This window comes from Mauremys reevesii, linkage group 6 (genome assembly GCF_016161935.1).
Source record: "Mauremys reevesii isolate NIE-2019 linkage group 6, ASM1616193v1, whole genome shotgun sequence".
In the NCBI taxonomy this organism is placed as follows: domain Eukaryota; kingdom Metazoa; phylum Chordata; order Testudines; family Geoemydidae; genus Mauremys; species Mauremys reevesii.
The window spans coordinates 34651116-34662926 of NC_052628.1; the positions used below are offsets into that span (position 1 = coordinate 34651116).

General features: G+C 42.4%; 1 long non-coding RNA gene across 1 annotated transcript; it reads left to right on the plus strand.

The window, feature by feature from the left end:
- Positions 1 to 413: 413 nt before the first annotated feature.
- LOC120407739 lies at positions 414 to 5845 on the plus strand. Its single transcript, XR_005600221.1, has 4 exons — positions 414 to 524; positions 2343 to 2473; positions 5260 to 5394; positions 5737 to 5845. It is a non-coding gene; the product is annotated as an uncharacterized LOC120407739 (long non-coding RNA).
- The last annotated feature ends 5966 nt before the right edge of the window (positions 5846 to 11811 follow it).

Consider the following 11811-nt stretch of genomic DNA (forward strand, 5'->3'; position numbering starts at 1 on the left):
TGGGTGGGTGGTGGGGGAGGGAATTGAGATGAAACCGCTCTAGATAATTTAATACCTTGTGCCAAGTGAAAGCCGAAGTCAGCTCTGTACCACTTTAAAGAACAGTCCTGCAGTGGAGTTTGTCAGCAGTGGGTGTCACTCTGGGCACTGGAATGAAGAATGTGTGGAGAAGGGTTGTGTTTAAACATTTTGGGTGACATCATGGCTCCATTGAAGTAACTAGGAGTTTTGTCAGTGATTTAAATGAAGCCAGGATTTCCCCCTGTAAGTATAATTCACAATGCAGAGTAGCTAGATATTTTAACTGGACATTTAATAAACATGAAACTGTTCTTGCTACTATATTTCATAAAACCAATTTTCCTTATTACTGCAGATATATGAAAAATCTATTTTTAAATTACAGATTGTAAAGAAAATCCCAGATGATCATTCTAATCTGAACAAGTGGCAAAAGAACATGTTTATGGTAGTGAATGAAGATCAAGATTTTAGCGTTGTTTAAATCACAAAGAAACCCAAAGGTATTTTTATATTAATTACTACCGTTGTGGATTTCTGCTGAGGGGTTGCTCCCCGGCTCTGGCTGACACACACCAAAACCTGCAGATCACATGACACTCCCTTGGCTCATGGGAAGGTCAAGATGGAACATACTGCCAACCCACCATTTCTCTACTTCTAGTTTGGGGCCCTTTGTGACTATTTTTCTTCCCCTTTGCTCACCTCGTCTTTGTACAGCATCGGGGGAACATCTGAATTGGGTTTGTAGTTAAGTGTATGGTATTTTCCTTGGGGAAAAAAATGAAAGTAGATGCCTTTTTGGGGGTGGAGGGGAAGTGGTTCTTAAATTGCCACCAAGTGGTAAGCTGGACAAATTTACAGTTTGGGGGTGGAAATCATGCAAATCTCATTGGTTTTGCTCAAAGGTCAGGGACATTTGGCAGTTTCATCTGAGCAGTTGTTGCTGTTATACAAATATATGAATGAGATCAGACTCAGACCTGTAATTTCTAGTTTACCTTTAGTTTGGAAGGGGTTAAAAATCATTGCTATGTTTTGTGCCGTGTGTTATGGGAGAACAGGCTTGGGGCTCGAGAACTGCTCTGAAGGAAGTTCAGTCACTCTTGTAGTGTGACTTCTCCTCAGGGCACACTAGGGTAAGCCTCCTGGACGTCAGCACCGCCTGAGTCTGACCTCAGAGCATTCCGCACCCCTGTTCCACTCCATGACCACCCTGCAGTCAGTCCACCTGAACAGGAGACCTGGAGAAGCCTTACACACACCGCTCTCCCAAGGGGCCATCTATCCCCTAGTCTTCCGCAGTCAGCAGTGACTCTCAGCCAGGGTTGTAAAACAGAGGGGTTTATTAGTTGTCTGGAACATGAGTAGAACAGTTGTTAGCACAGAAAAGTAGGAAGAGTCAGCAAAGTCCATCTTGGTGAGACCCAGAGTCCTGGGCTCTCCCCACAAGTCCCAAAGTAGGAAACTGACTAGCTTCCAGCCACCCACCCTCAGCCATGCCCAGTTGCCCCTCCTCTGTCCTTTGTCTTTTTCCCAGGCAAACTGGTCACATGGCCTCAACCTCTCTCTTTGTTCTCCAACTCTTTCAGCTGGCTCCTTGCAGAGGATGGGCCACAGCCATCAGTTGCCAGGATACAGTGTGTCCAGCCATTGTCTGGGCCCAGGCAGCTAGATGGCAGTCACACCTGCCCTCTAGGGGTCTCTGCAATGATTACACACCCTTATCCCACCACCTAGATATTTGTGCAACACATAGGGGAAACTGAGGCACACTCAGTATTCAAACAAAACATTATGAAAATCCCCACTTTGTTACACCATGGTCTCCAAAAAGCCAAACGATTAAACCCATGCATTGACTCCATCATGTCACTACATTTTGTAATTAATATAGTTACAAGGTTGTGTTGCATTAGCAAGTTAAAACTAATGAGTCTTATTTATTTGGGACTTTCAGTGGTGCTCAGCTTTGAGTGTAGCAGTGTAAAAAAACAAGCTGTGTTCAAGTGGGAAAATATACAAATTGTACTCTATGACTGTTGTTTTAATGGAGTCCTAAAAGTAATACTACAGTTTTTTTTCGGGGGGAGGAGAGGGAAAAGGGCATTTTTCTGCTTCTGTGGTTCCCAACTGCAGATGGGAAGTGGATTTTGCACTTACATGTTATAACTTATAGCAGTTCATAAGTTGTTGAATCAACAGTCAGAGTGAGCATCAAAGAAATGAAGCAACGTAATCATTGTGCTTCATAATATGAATAGCATTCAATGACACATTGCAGAAGCAGCCAGAAATAACATAGAAAAGGTTGTTCACAGAACAGATTGCATCGTGAGCTCCTGCTACCAGGCTTCAGATGCTGCAACTCAAATCTCATCCCTGAGTGAGTTCCCTGAACAGATCCCGGCTCCCACTTTGGCTGGCAAGCTCCCCTAACAAGGCAGCTGAGGTAGGACATTTGTGTATCTTGATATATGCCTACCTACTAACACCAGGAATAGGCATGAGGGATCCTTGGGGAAATGGTGCGGTGCTGTTATCAGAGCATGCTGCCCTCGGGTGGTGCCCAGGTAGTGTAATTGCTACTGCAGGGGCCGTTGCTGACCCTGAAATCAGGGTTGTGTGATGAAGGCTCCAAGCCACCTTTGCCCACCAAACTGCACCAAATAGAACTCTGCCACAGCTGAAGATCTGACCCTGAATGTTTTTCCTGTTCTGTTGGTCATATTTCGTTCAGCACCACTCCATCCCCACACACTAGGAGAACACTTTCACAGCGCAGCCTTTGTTTTTGTGTTCACACATGCCTGTGTCTACTCCCTAAAGATGCAGACAGCATGTGTGTGCATGCCCTTTAAATAGTGTAAGTGTTAGCATTTTGAGCAGATTTTTTTTCCACCAGGTGCAGTAGCCTGCTTGTAAAATTGGCATTTTCACAGATGGAGGCCAGATAGGAGCCTGGCTGGAAAGTTAGCTCCTAATGCACAAAGGGTTCATATTCAGGTTTTGAAAAAAATGTAAAGACAAGTGACTATAGGAGCCTGAGTAGTGGAATGACTAGATGGAGCTGTAGGTAAGACAATAAAACAGCCACCACAAACTGAATTGGTGGCTCAGAATATCAGACAATTAAACTATTCCTCATTCTGGTTCCCTAGAAGTTTTCATTATTAAAGCTTTATAGCATGTTTTCACACCACATGTTTGATTTTGTTCATCATTTCACCAGCTAACGGTCACTTAGAACTTCCAGGCTCATTTTGAATGTAGTAGTGATATATTAAAGTATAAAAGGTTCAGCCTTCAGTTTATACACCAAGGGGCTCTATTCTGCTCTCAATAGCTGGCCCATAAATCTGTCATTGTATGAGCAACTTTACATGGAGTTGTGTGTGTGTGAGATCAGATTCTGTAAAATGTGTGGCTGCTTTGGTGGAGCTAGTCAGACACTTTTCCCAGTAATCCTAATCTGACAATGGAAAATATTGACAGAACGTTGACTGTATCTTAAATCAAATTGTATATTTTAAATGGGTGCTTCCTGGTATGATGCAAATAAAGCCTCCATTTAACCAGAGAGGAATGCCTAAATTTGAGCAATAGCTGAAACCTTCATTGGAAAAATTTGTAGGTAATGAACTGCATCAAAGACGCCTAATGTACCAAGTATAGTGCCAAAACACCCCATGTCCCAGTGCTGCCTAGGATTGCCACTTTCTACTGTCTGAAAACCGGACACTACCGCAGGAGCACAGCAACCTCCCTCTGCCCTGCCCCTGCTCTGGCTCCTCCCCTAGGCCCCACTCCCACTCACTCCTCTCCACCTCCTTCCTCCCTTCCCCTCCCCCCCCCCCCACAGCTGCTCCAGGGCTGGGATCGGAGCTGCAGCCCTGCTACGAAGCCTGCCCACGAGATGCAGTTAGGAGGTGACCCTGGATGAACAGGGACTGGCACGAGGCGATGACCCGGCACCTCCCCCCACCCACAGTAATGGGACTTTTGGTGTCCAGTCAGTACATCTGAGGGGACACTGACAGGTTCTCTTTTGGACCAGACTTTCCGGTTGAAAACTGGCAATCCTTGTGCTGCCTCATTTACCTGGGACAGTTTGACTGATGTACAAACATCCAATGGAATATTGGCATAGGAAATGATGCCACTGTGCCCCACTGCAGTACAGAAACCATCATAAAGAGGCTGGAGTGGATGCCAGCAGCGGAGAGGCTGAGATACTAATCAATGGCCTGATCTGTCTCCCCATTGGAGTTAATGTGAGTTAAATCAGGCTACTGACACGATGACACCTCTATCGTCAGTGGATGGCAAATATTGTAAAAGCTCCTTTAGGTGTAGGGCCCTACCAAATTCACAGCCATGAAAAATGTGTTATAGATAGTGAAATCTAGTCTCCCCTGTGAAATCTGACCTTTTGGATACTTTTACCCTATCCTTGAGAGTTGGGCGGCCAGAAAGCAGCAGCTGCTGGCCGGGCACCCAGCTCTGAAGGTAGCACCGGCACAAGCAACAGCACAGAAGTAAGGGTGGCAATCCTGCAATCTCCCCACAATAGCTTGGCAACCCCGCTTTTGGTCAGGACCTCCAGTTTGAGAAACACTGAGTCTTAAGGGCTTTTTACATGTTTCTATTTTCCCATTTTTAAATACATATTCCTGGTTTGTTACAATACTGTGAAATTTAAGAGTTAAATATCTGAAACTGTGAAATTCAAGATTTAAAAAATGCTATGACTGTGATATTTACTAAAACAGACCCTGAATTTGGTAGGGCCCTAGCTATGTATTTTTAGAAGAACTTGCTAACATTGACTTAACTCAGATGCATCAACTGGGGTAACTTGGATAGTCAGGCGTGAGAATGAGAGTTACTTTCACACTCCAACAAGTTTTCATGTTCTCCATCACATTTTTTATACAAACTTTCCCGTAAAATTCTAATATTCTCCCACAAGGAATTGTTGCTTTGGCATTACGTTAGAAAACAACCCAAACAAACCCTGTTGGCACCTCACAGACAAGGACAGAATGGAGCCTATACTGTTATCAGTTATCTCAGATGTAGTTCAAGAGCTCTGTTTTGCAGATCTACTTTTTGTGTGTGCATGAAACTGAAAATGCAAAGTGAGAGAAAACCATTATGACCATGGAACACATGCAAATTAAAATTGTGTGTCAGTGGACAAAATGATCATTAACAATAGACTTTTTCTTTGGAAAGTTTGTTAGATATGTAATATCCAGCACACCAGGAACAGATCCCAGCCTCCACTCTGGCTGGAAAGCTACCTTAACAAGACATCGGAGGGTAGGAAATGTGTGTGTCTCCTGCCATCCACCATCATCCCATCAATGGGTAAGGGCTTCAGGGACATGCTATGTGGAATGAGGGAGTGTTTTCAGAGTACATTGCCTTCTGGACATCCCAAAGGAGTGGAATTGTTGCTAGGGTACAGTTATAAAGTTTGCGTAACTTAATCCCCCCCCTCACCTTCAGCTGATCTAAATGATCCTCGGTGCTGACCTGTCTGCCACAGACCCAAGAATCTGGGGAGTGCAAAGAAGGCTTAAAGACACCTTTTCCCACCCAACTACCAAGTGGGTCTCTGGCACAGCTGAAGATCCAGCCCTGAATGTGGTACTCATATTTCTTTCAGCACAAATTATTTGAATGTACACCTGATCTCTTGCATTACAGGTCAAAAGAGTGAGTAAGTGTGGCTCTTGGGTTGGCATCACATTTAATGAAAACCATACAGCTCTTGGGAGCTGAACAGTCCTTGCACTAGACAGGACTGCAAGCAAGGGAATCTCATCATCAATTCTGTGGCCATTCATTTTCCTCCAAAGAAAGGACAGCAGCATTACTGCAATGTTTCATTATTTACTCAATAATTGTAAACAAATAAAATCAGTGTACAGTATGGAGTCCAGTTTCATTTACATATTCAATCTGCAGGCTTTAATAAATCACAAATAAAGAAAAGGAAGCATACTGTACAGATGCCTCCTTGCTGATTTAAAGTGACAGCCTCATATATTTCCTAAAGCAAAATGCAGCTACTTAACATTCTTATATATCATCTCACAATTACTATGATCAACAGGAGGACCCAGCTTAAGGCTAGCATTCAGGAAGCGATTTTGGTATTGTCAGCAGCAGGGTTCCAAGTACTTCACTAAGAGATGGCATATATTAAAATGTAAGAAAGAAATATCAAATAAACATCAAAACCAAGCAGAATAAAAGTATAGAGAATGGGTGGGATTGACACTACCTACTTCCTGGGGTGGTGAAAGAGCAATTTTGTAATTCACTTTTAAAAAAAAATATTCTTCTACAGTAGCCATTTTCCTTTTCAGAAAGTAAGTTTTACTTAGAGCTGGTTGTTAAGCAGAATATTTGTCCTATGGGAAATTCTGGTATTTTGATATTTGTTCTCATCCCAAATCAGGATGAAAAGTTGAAATATTTCCCCCCACCCCATGGTAAATTAAAAAAAAATTGGCTTCACAGAGACTGAAACATTTTGTTTTAACATTTTCAATCAAAACAAACCTTTTATACATTTCTGGATCAAAATGTTTAGGTTTGGTTTGATTCAGCATTAGTCTAATGCTGCTGTGCCATGGGAGTTGTAGGTGTGGGTGCCTTGTGCTCCAATTTTCCTTTATAGGCAGGGCTTCCTGGCTGGACTCTGTTTCTCAAGAAGTACCATGTCATGCACTCCCATGATGCATTGTGGCTGGTCACCTGGAGTGAAAAACAGATTGCATTGTAGGAGACAGCCCAACCAAGGAACACTGCCCATTGAAGAGAATGGGGGCATGAGGCACCCGAACTACAACTCCCAATTGTCACCTCAACAGCTCAGGTGAAAACAGATTAACATCAAATTACCCTGAAACAAAACATTTGTATTCAGTTCAACAAACCAAAATGTTTTGATTTGGGTCAAACCAAATGATGCGCTCCATCAGCCCATAGATGTGTAATGAGTCAGTTATAGAAACTTTAAACATTACATCTGGTCAAGAATCATAGGTTAACATTTTACTTGATTTGAAAAATGTTGATCCCCACAATCCAATCATAATAGGTTCTTCTAGACTAGATATGACCTGAATTTGTAATGTAAAAAATCAAGTAAAAAATGAACTTTTTAACAACGTAAGGAAGCCAGAAAGGGCACATGCCCAGTTGTTCTTCCTTTGCCAATCATTTTTAACCCTGCCACAAACACACAGTAAAACACTTTTATGTTAGAGGTAACACTCAAATTTAGCTAGGTGCAAGTCTACCTGGGGACCCAGCGTAACAAAACAAGCCATTTATGGTGGTGTTGAATTAATTAGTGTTAGGGTACCTAGAGCCTGGTATAGGCATCTTTTCTACTATTTAACTAAAAAGAAAATAAATCATAATAAATATAATCTTCTATATTTGAAAGGAACATCTACTTTAATATAACAGGTAAAATCCTGATCCTGTTGAAGTCTATGGGACTTTTGTCACTGACTTCAGTGGGGGGCCAGGGTTTGACTCAAGGTTTTAATGTGGCAGCAAATATATAAGCATTGCAAATACCTCACCCAACTACCTTTAACAGTCAGGCTGGGCCTGGATGTGGTTCCGAGTATGACAGATATTTTATCTCAGTAATGTTAGCAGATTCATTTTCTGTCTACCTTGGTCAGAACAATAGGGAAGATCAAGAAGGATGGAATTAGACAAAAATAATTCAGCAGGAGGCTGAAAAGTGTTTAGAATAATAAGAAGGAATAAAAATCAAATTATGGGCAATTAAAAATGTCCTTTCTCTTTTCCCTCTTTTATGCTGTCTCTGTTCCCATCCAGACCGTAGAAGAAAGTGTGTGTGTGTGTGTGAGAGAGAGAGAGAGAGAGAGAGAAAGATTTAGCTAGTTTTGAACATGGTGAGGGCCACAGTGTTGCCCTTGTGGGAGTGAGTTCCACAGTCTACATCCAGCTCTGCTGAAAGTTCCGTTTCCAATATTCAAGATCCTCTCTCACTCATGGATATTTTCATTGCTCCAATGGAATACAGTTGTCCTGAGAAGGAACGTTCAGTTGCTGAGCCATTCTGTGGACAGCTCGGTAAGGCATTAGAATGATCGCTTTCATGAACACTGGCACAGTGTCTCCTACACTAGGGCGCATTGGTTTACAATTAGGATTGGACAAGTTTGGTTTTGCCTCATTGCAAATCATAGTGGGACACATGGCCAGAAAAGGTTAAGCATCCTGCAAGATAAATGACCCAAATTCAACCTTTAGGGACATATTGGTAACTAATGTTTGTGTGTTTACATATATATTGTTAGAGGCTGACAATGTAATCAGACAGTTCCTGTCTCTGCTGTATTCTGTTAATTCAGAGATCAAAAGGGGATCTTAACGTTTAAATGAGCTGTAAATATATAAAAAGAATGAGGAGTACTTGTGGCACCTTAAAGACTAACAAATGTATTTGGGCATAAGCTTTCATGGGCTAAAACCCACTTTATTGGATGCATGGAAAATACAGTAGGAAGATATCTATACATGGAGAACATGAAAAAAATGGGTGTTGCCATACCAACTCTAACGAGACTAATCAATTAATGTGGGCTATGATCAGCAGGAGGAAAAGAAAACTTTTGTAGTGATAATCAGGATGGCCCATTTCAAACAGTTGACAAGAAAGTGTGAGTAGCAGTAGCTGGGGAAATTAGCATGGGGAAATAGTTTTTACTTTGTGTAATGACCCATACACTCACCAGTCTTTATTCAAGCCTAATTTAATGGTGTCCTGTTTGTTTTTGAAGGTATTTTTTGGTGAAGAATTGCCACTTTTAGGTCTGTAATTGAGTGACCAGGGAGGTTGACGTGTTCTCCGACTGGTTTTTGAATGTTATAATTCTTGACGTCTGATTTGTGTCTATTTATTATTTTGCATAGAGACTGTCTGGTTTAGCCAATGTACATGGCAGAGGGGCATTGCTGGCACATAATGGCATATATCACATTCGTAGATGTGCAGGTGAACAAGCCTCTGATGGTGTGGCTGATGTGATTAGGTCCTATGATCATGTCCCTTGAATAGATATGTGGACAGAGTTGGCAACGGGCTTTGTTGCAAGGATAGGTTCCTGGGTTAGTGTTTTTGTTGTGTGGTGTGTGGTTGCTGATGAGTTATTTGCTTCAGGTTGGGGGACTGTCTGTAAGCGAGGACTGGCCTCTCTCCCAAGATCTGTGAGAGTGAAGGATTGCCCTTCAGGATAGGTTGTAGATCCTTGATGATGCGCTGAAGCGGTTTTAGTTGGGGGCTGAAGGTGACGGCTAGTGGCATTCTGTTACTTTCTTTGTTGGGCCTGTCCTGGAGTGGGTGACTTCTGGATATTCTTCTGGCTCTGTCAATCTGTTTCTTCACTTCAGCAGGTGGGTATTGTAATTTTAAGAATGCTTGATAGAGATCTTGTAGATGTTTGTCTCTGTCTGAGGGATTGGAGCGAATGGGGTTTTATCTTAAAGCTTGACTGTAGACAATAGATCGTGTGATGTGGTCTGGATGAAAGCTGGAAACCCTGATAGGAACAACCATGGTGGATCCAACATGATGAAGGGGAGATTGAAACTGAGAGACCTTTCTTATTCCATTGTCCAAGATAGAGCCGTGTGGAACACTTTCAGCAAAATATGCTGTTTCATCAAAGCCAAAACATTTCATGGAGATATTTCAGTTTTTATGAAGATTTTGTTGAAAAGAAAAAAAAATTGGGAGGGGGAAGGAAGAGGAGAGCGAGAGACTCTCTCTACAGCTGTATCAGATGGTTAGCCGTGTTAGTGTGTGCCCACAAAAACAACAAGGAATCTGGTGGCATCCACGAAAGCTTATGCCCAAATAAATCTGTTAGTCTTTAAGGTGTCACCGGACTCCTCATTGTTTTTGTCTCTACAGCTGGGTGGTTGTGGGTTCAGGGCTGGGATGTAGCAGGCTCTGCTCTCCCTGATTTAATGTGATCTGGGATGAAAAGCTCTGCACTGAATCAGGCAGATAAGGGACTTGAACTGGGTCTCCCACGTGCCAGGATACACACATGCTTTTGTGCAACTGTTTGAGAGCTTTTGCTTTTGTCTCAATAACGAATGAAAACAAATTATGAAACTTTGAACGTTACCATGAAAAGGAATTCTCCTCCTCTGGTCAGCTCTAATCCAAGATACCAAGAAATACAGGATAGATAGTTTCTCAAAATATCTGAGATAAGACTTCCTATTGAAAAGGGAGGAAGAAATGCTATGTATAAGCCTAGGGTGGAGGAAAAAGATGACAGAGATAGCTTCATGCTACATATACCCTTCCACCAAATAAGAAATGAATGACAAATGGATATTGAGAATTAAAGAACAACATATGCCGTAAAGCAGGGGTTCTCAAACTGGGGGTCGGGAGGGTATTACGTGGGGTGGTTGCGAGCTGTCAGCCTCCACGCCAAACCCTGCTTTGCCTCCAGCCTTTATAATGGTGTTAAATATATAAACAACTGTTTTTAATGTATAAGGGGGGTGGCACTCAGAGGCTTGCTGTGTGAAAGGGGTCACGGGTACAGAAGTCTGAGTACCACTGCCGTAAAGCGTTATGTGAGTCAGATACTTGATCTAGCCTGTCTGTGACAGAGACAAGGTTCTGTCTCTGACTTCTTGGCAATACCATAACTTGTCATGCCTGTGAAGCACTTCTCATCTAGATTGCTTGGTATGCTGATGACCTTTCGCCCTGACTTCTTTCTATCAGATGTGGATTGCACTGTTTCAATGCTTTTCTGGTGTCTGGCTGTGGTAAGGCTTTGTGAGAATGAGCTGAACTGTCTGAGATTCAATCTGGAGAAAATGTAGTTGTTCATGATTGTCCAGGGGATGCAACATGGGGACCTGGCAATGTTTTGACTGCTCTATCTCTTGGCACCATTTATCCAATTCTTGTAAAGAAGTTCACAATGTTGAGATACTTCTGGATACTGGATTGCTCTTGAATTCCTAGAAAGAAATTGCCATTGGTAGCGGTTATATTTATCTGTGGTAAGTAAGATGCTACAGCCTTTTCTTGACTGGAAACCATGCCAAATTCATCTATGTCTTTATTACTTCCTCTAAGGTGGCTCAATGAAATGACCTAGCTGGGGTACCTATGAAGACCAGTTGGAATTTTCAGCCAGCACACAATGTGGTAGCCAAACTGCATACTAGAAGTGTACGAGTTCATTTACACCCAGTGTCCTACAAACTGAACTGTCTTCCATGCTGCTGTTGGGTGCTATTCAAGGTTGGTTCTACTCTATAAAACTTTGATTTGAGATTTATTTTAGGACCTGCCTGTGCCTCTTTGTGGTGGGTGAGATGAGTGTAGATCAGTGGTTCCCAAACTGGGGTTCGCAAAATGTTATAGGGGGTTCTCAGGAAAAAATTCCCTAATGGTGGTCAGAGCTGTCCCTGGGGACCCCAGGCAGCATGGGGCCTGCAGCCCAGAGCCCCTGGACTTCCAAGAGCTAAGCAGATCAAAGCAAGCATATCTAACACACTGAGGAGATTCAAGATTCTTGAAACTTCAAGATTCCTTATAAGAAATGGAAAGGGAGGTAGATATTTTTTGCTGTTGTTAAAATTAAATAGGCAGCTAGTATTGTTTTTAAAATTATTATGAAGAACAAGTTTAAGCTTTGTTGTAACACGCGTTGTTTGCCTGGACTGCTCAAGACTTGAATGCTTGTATAG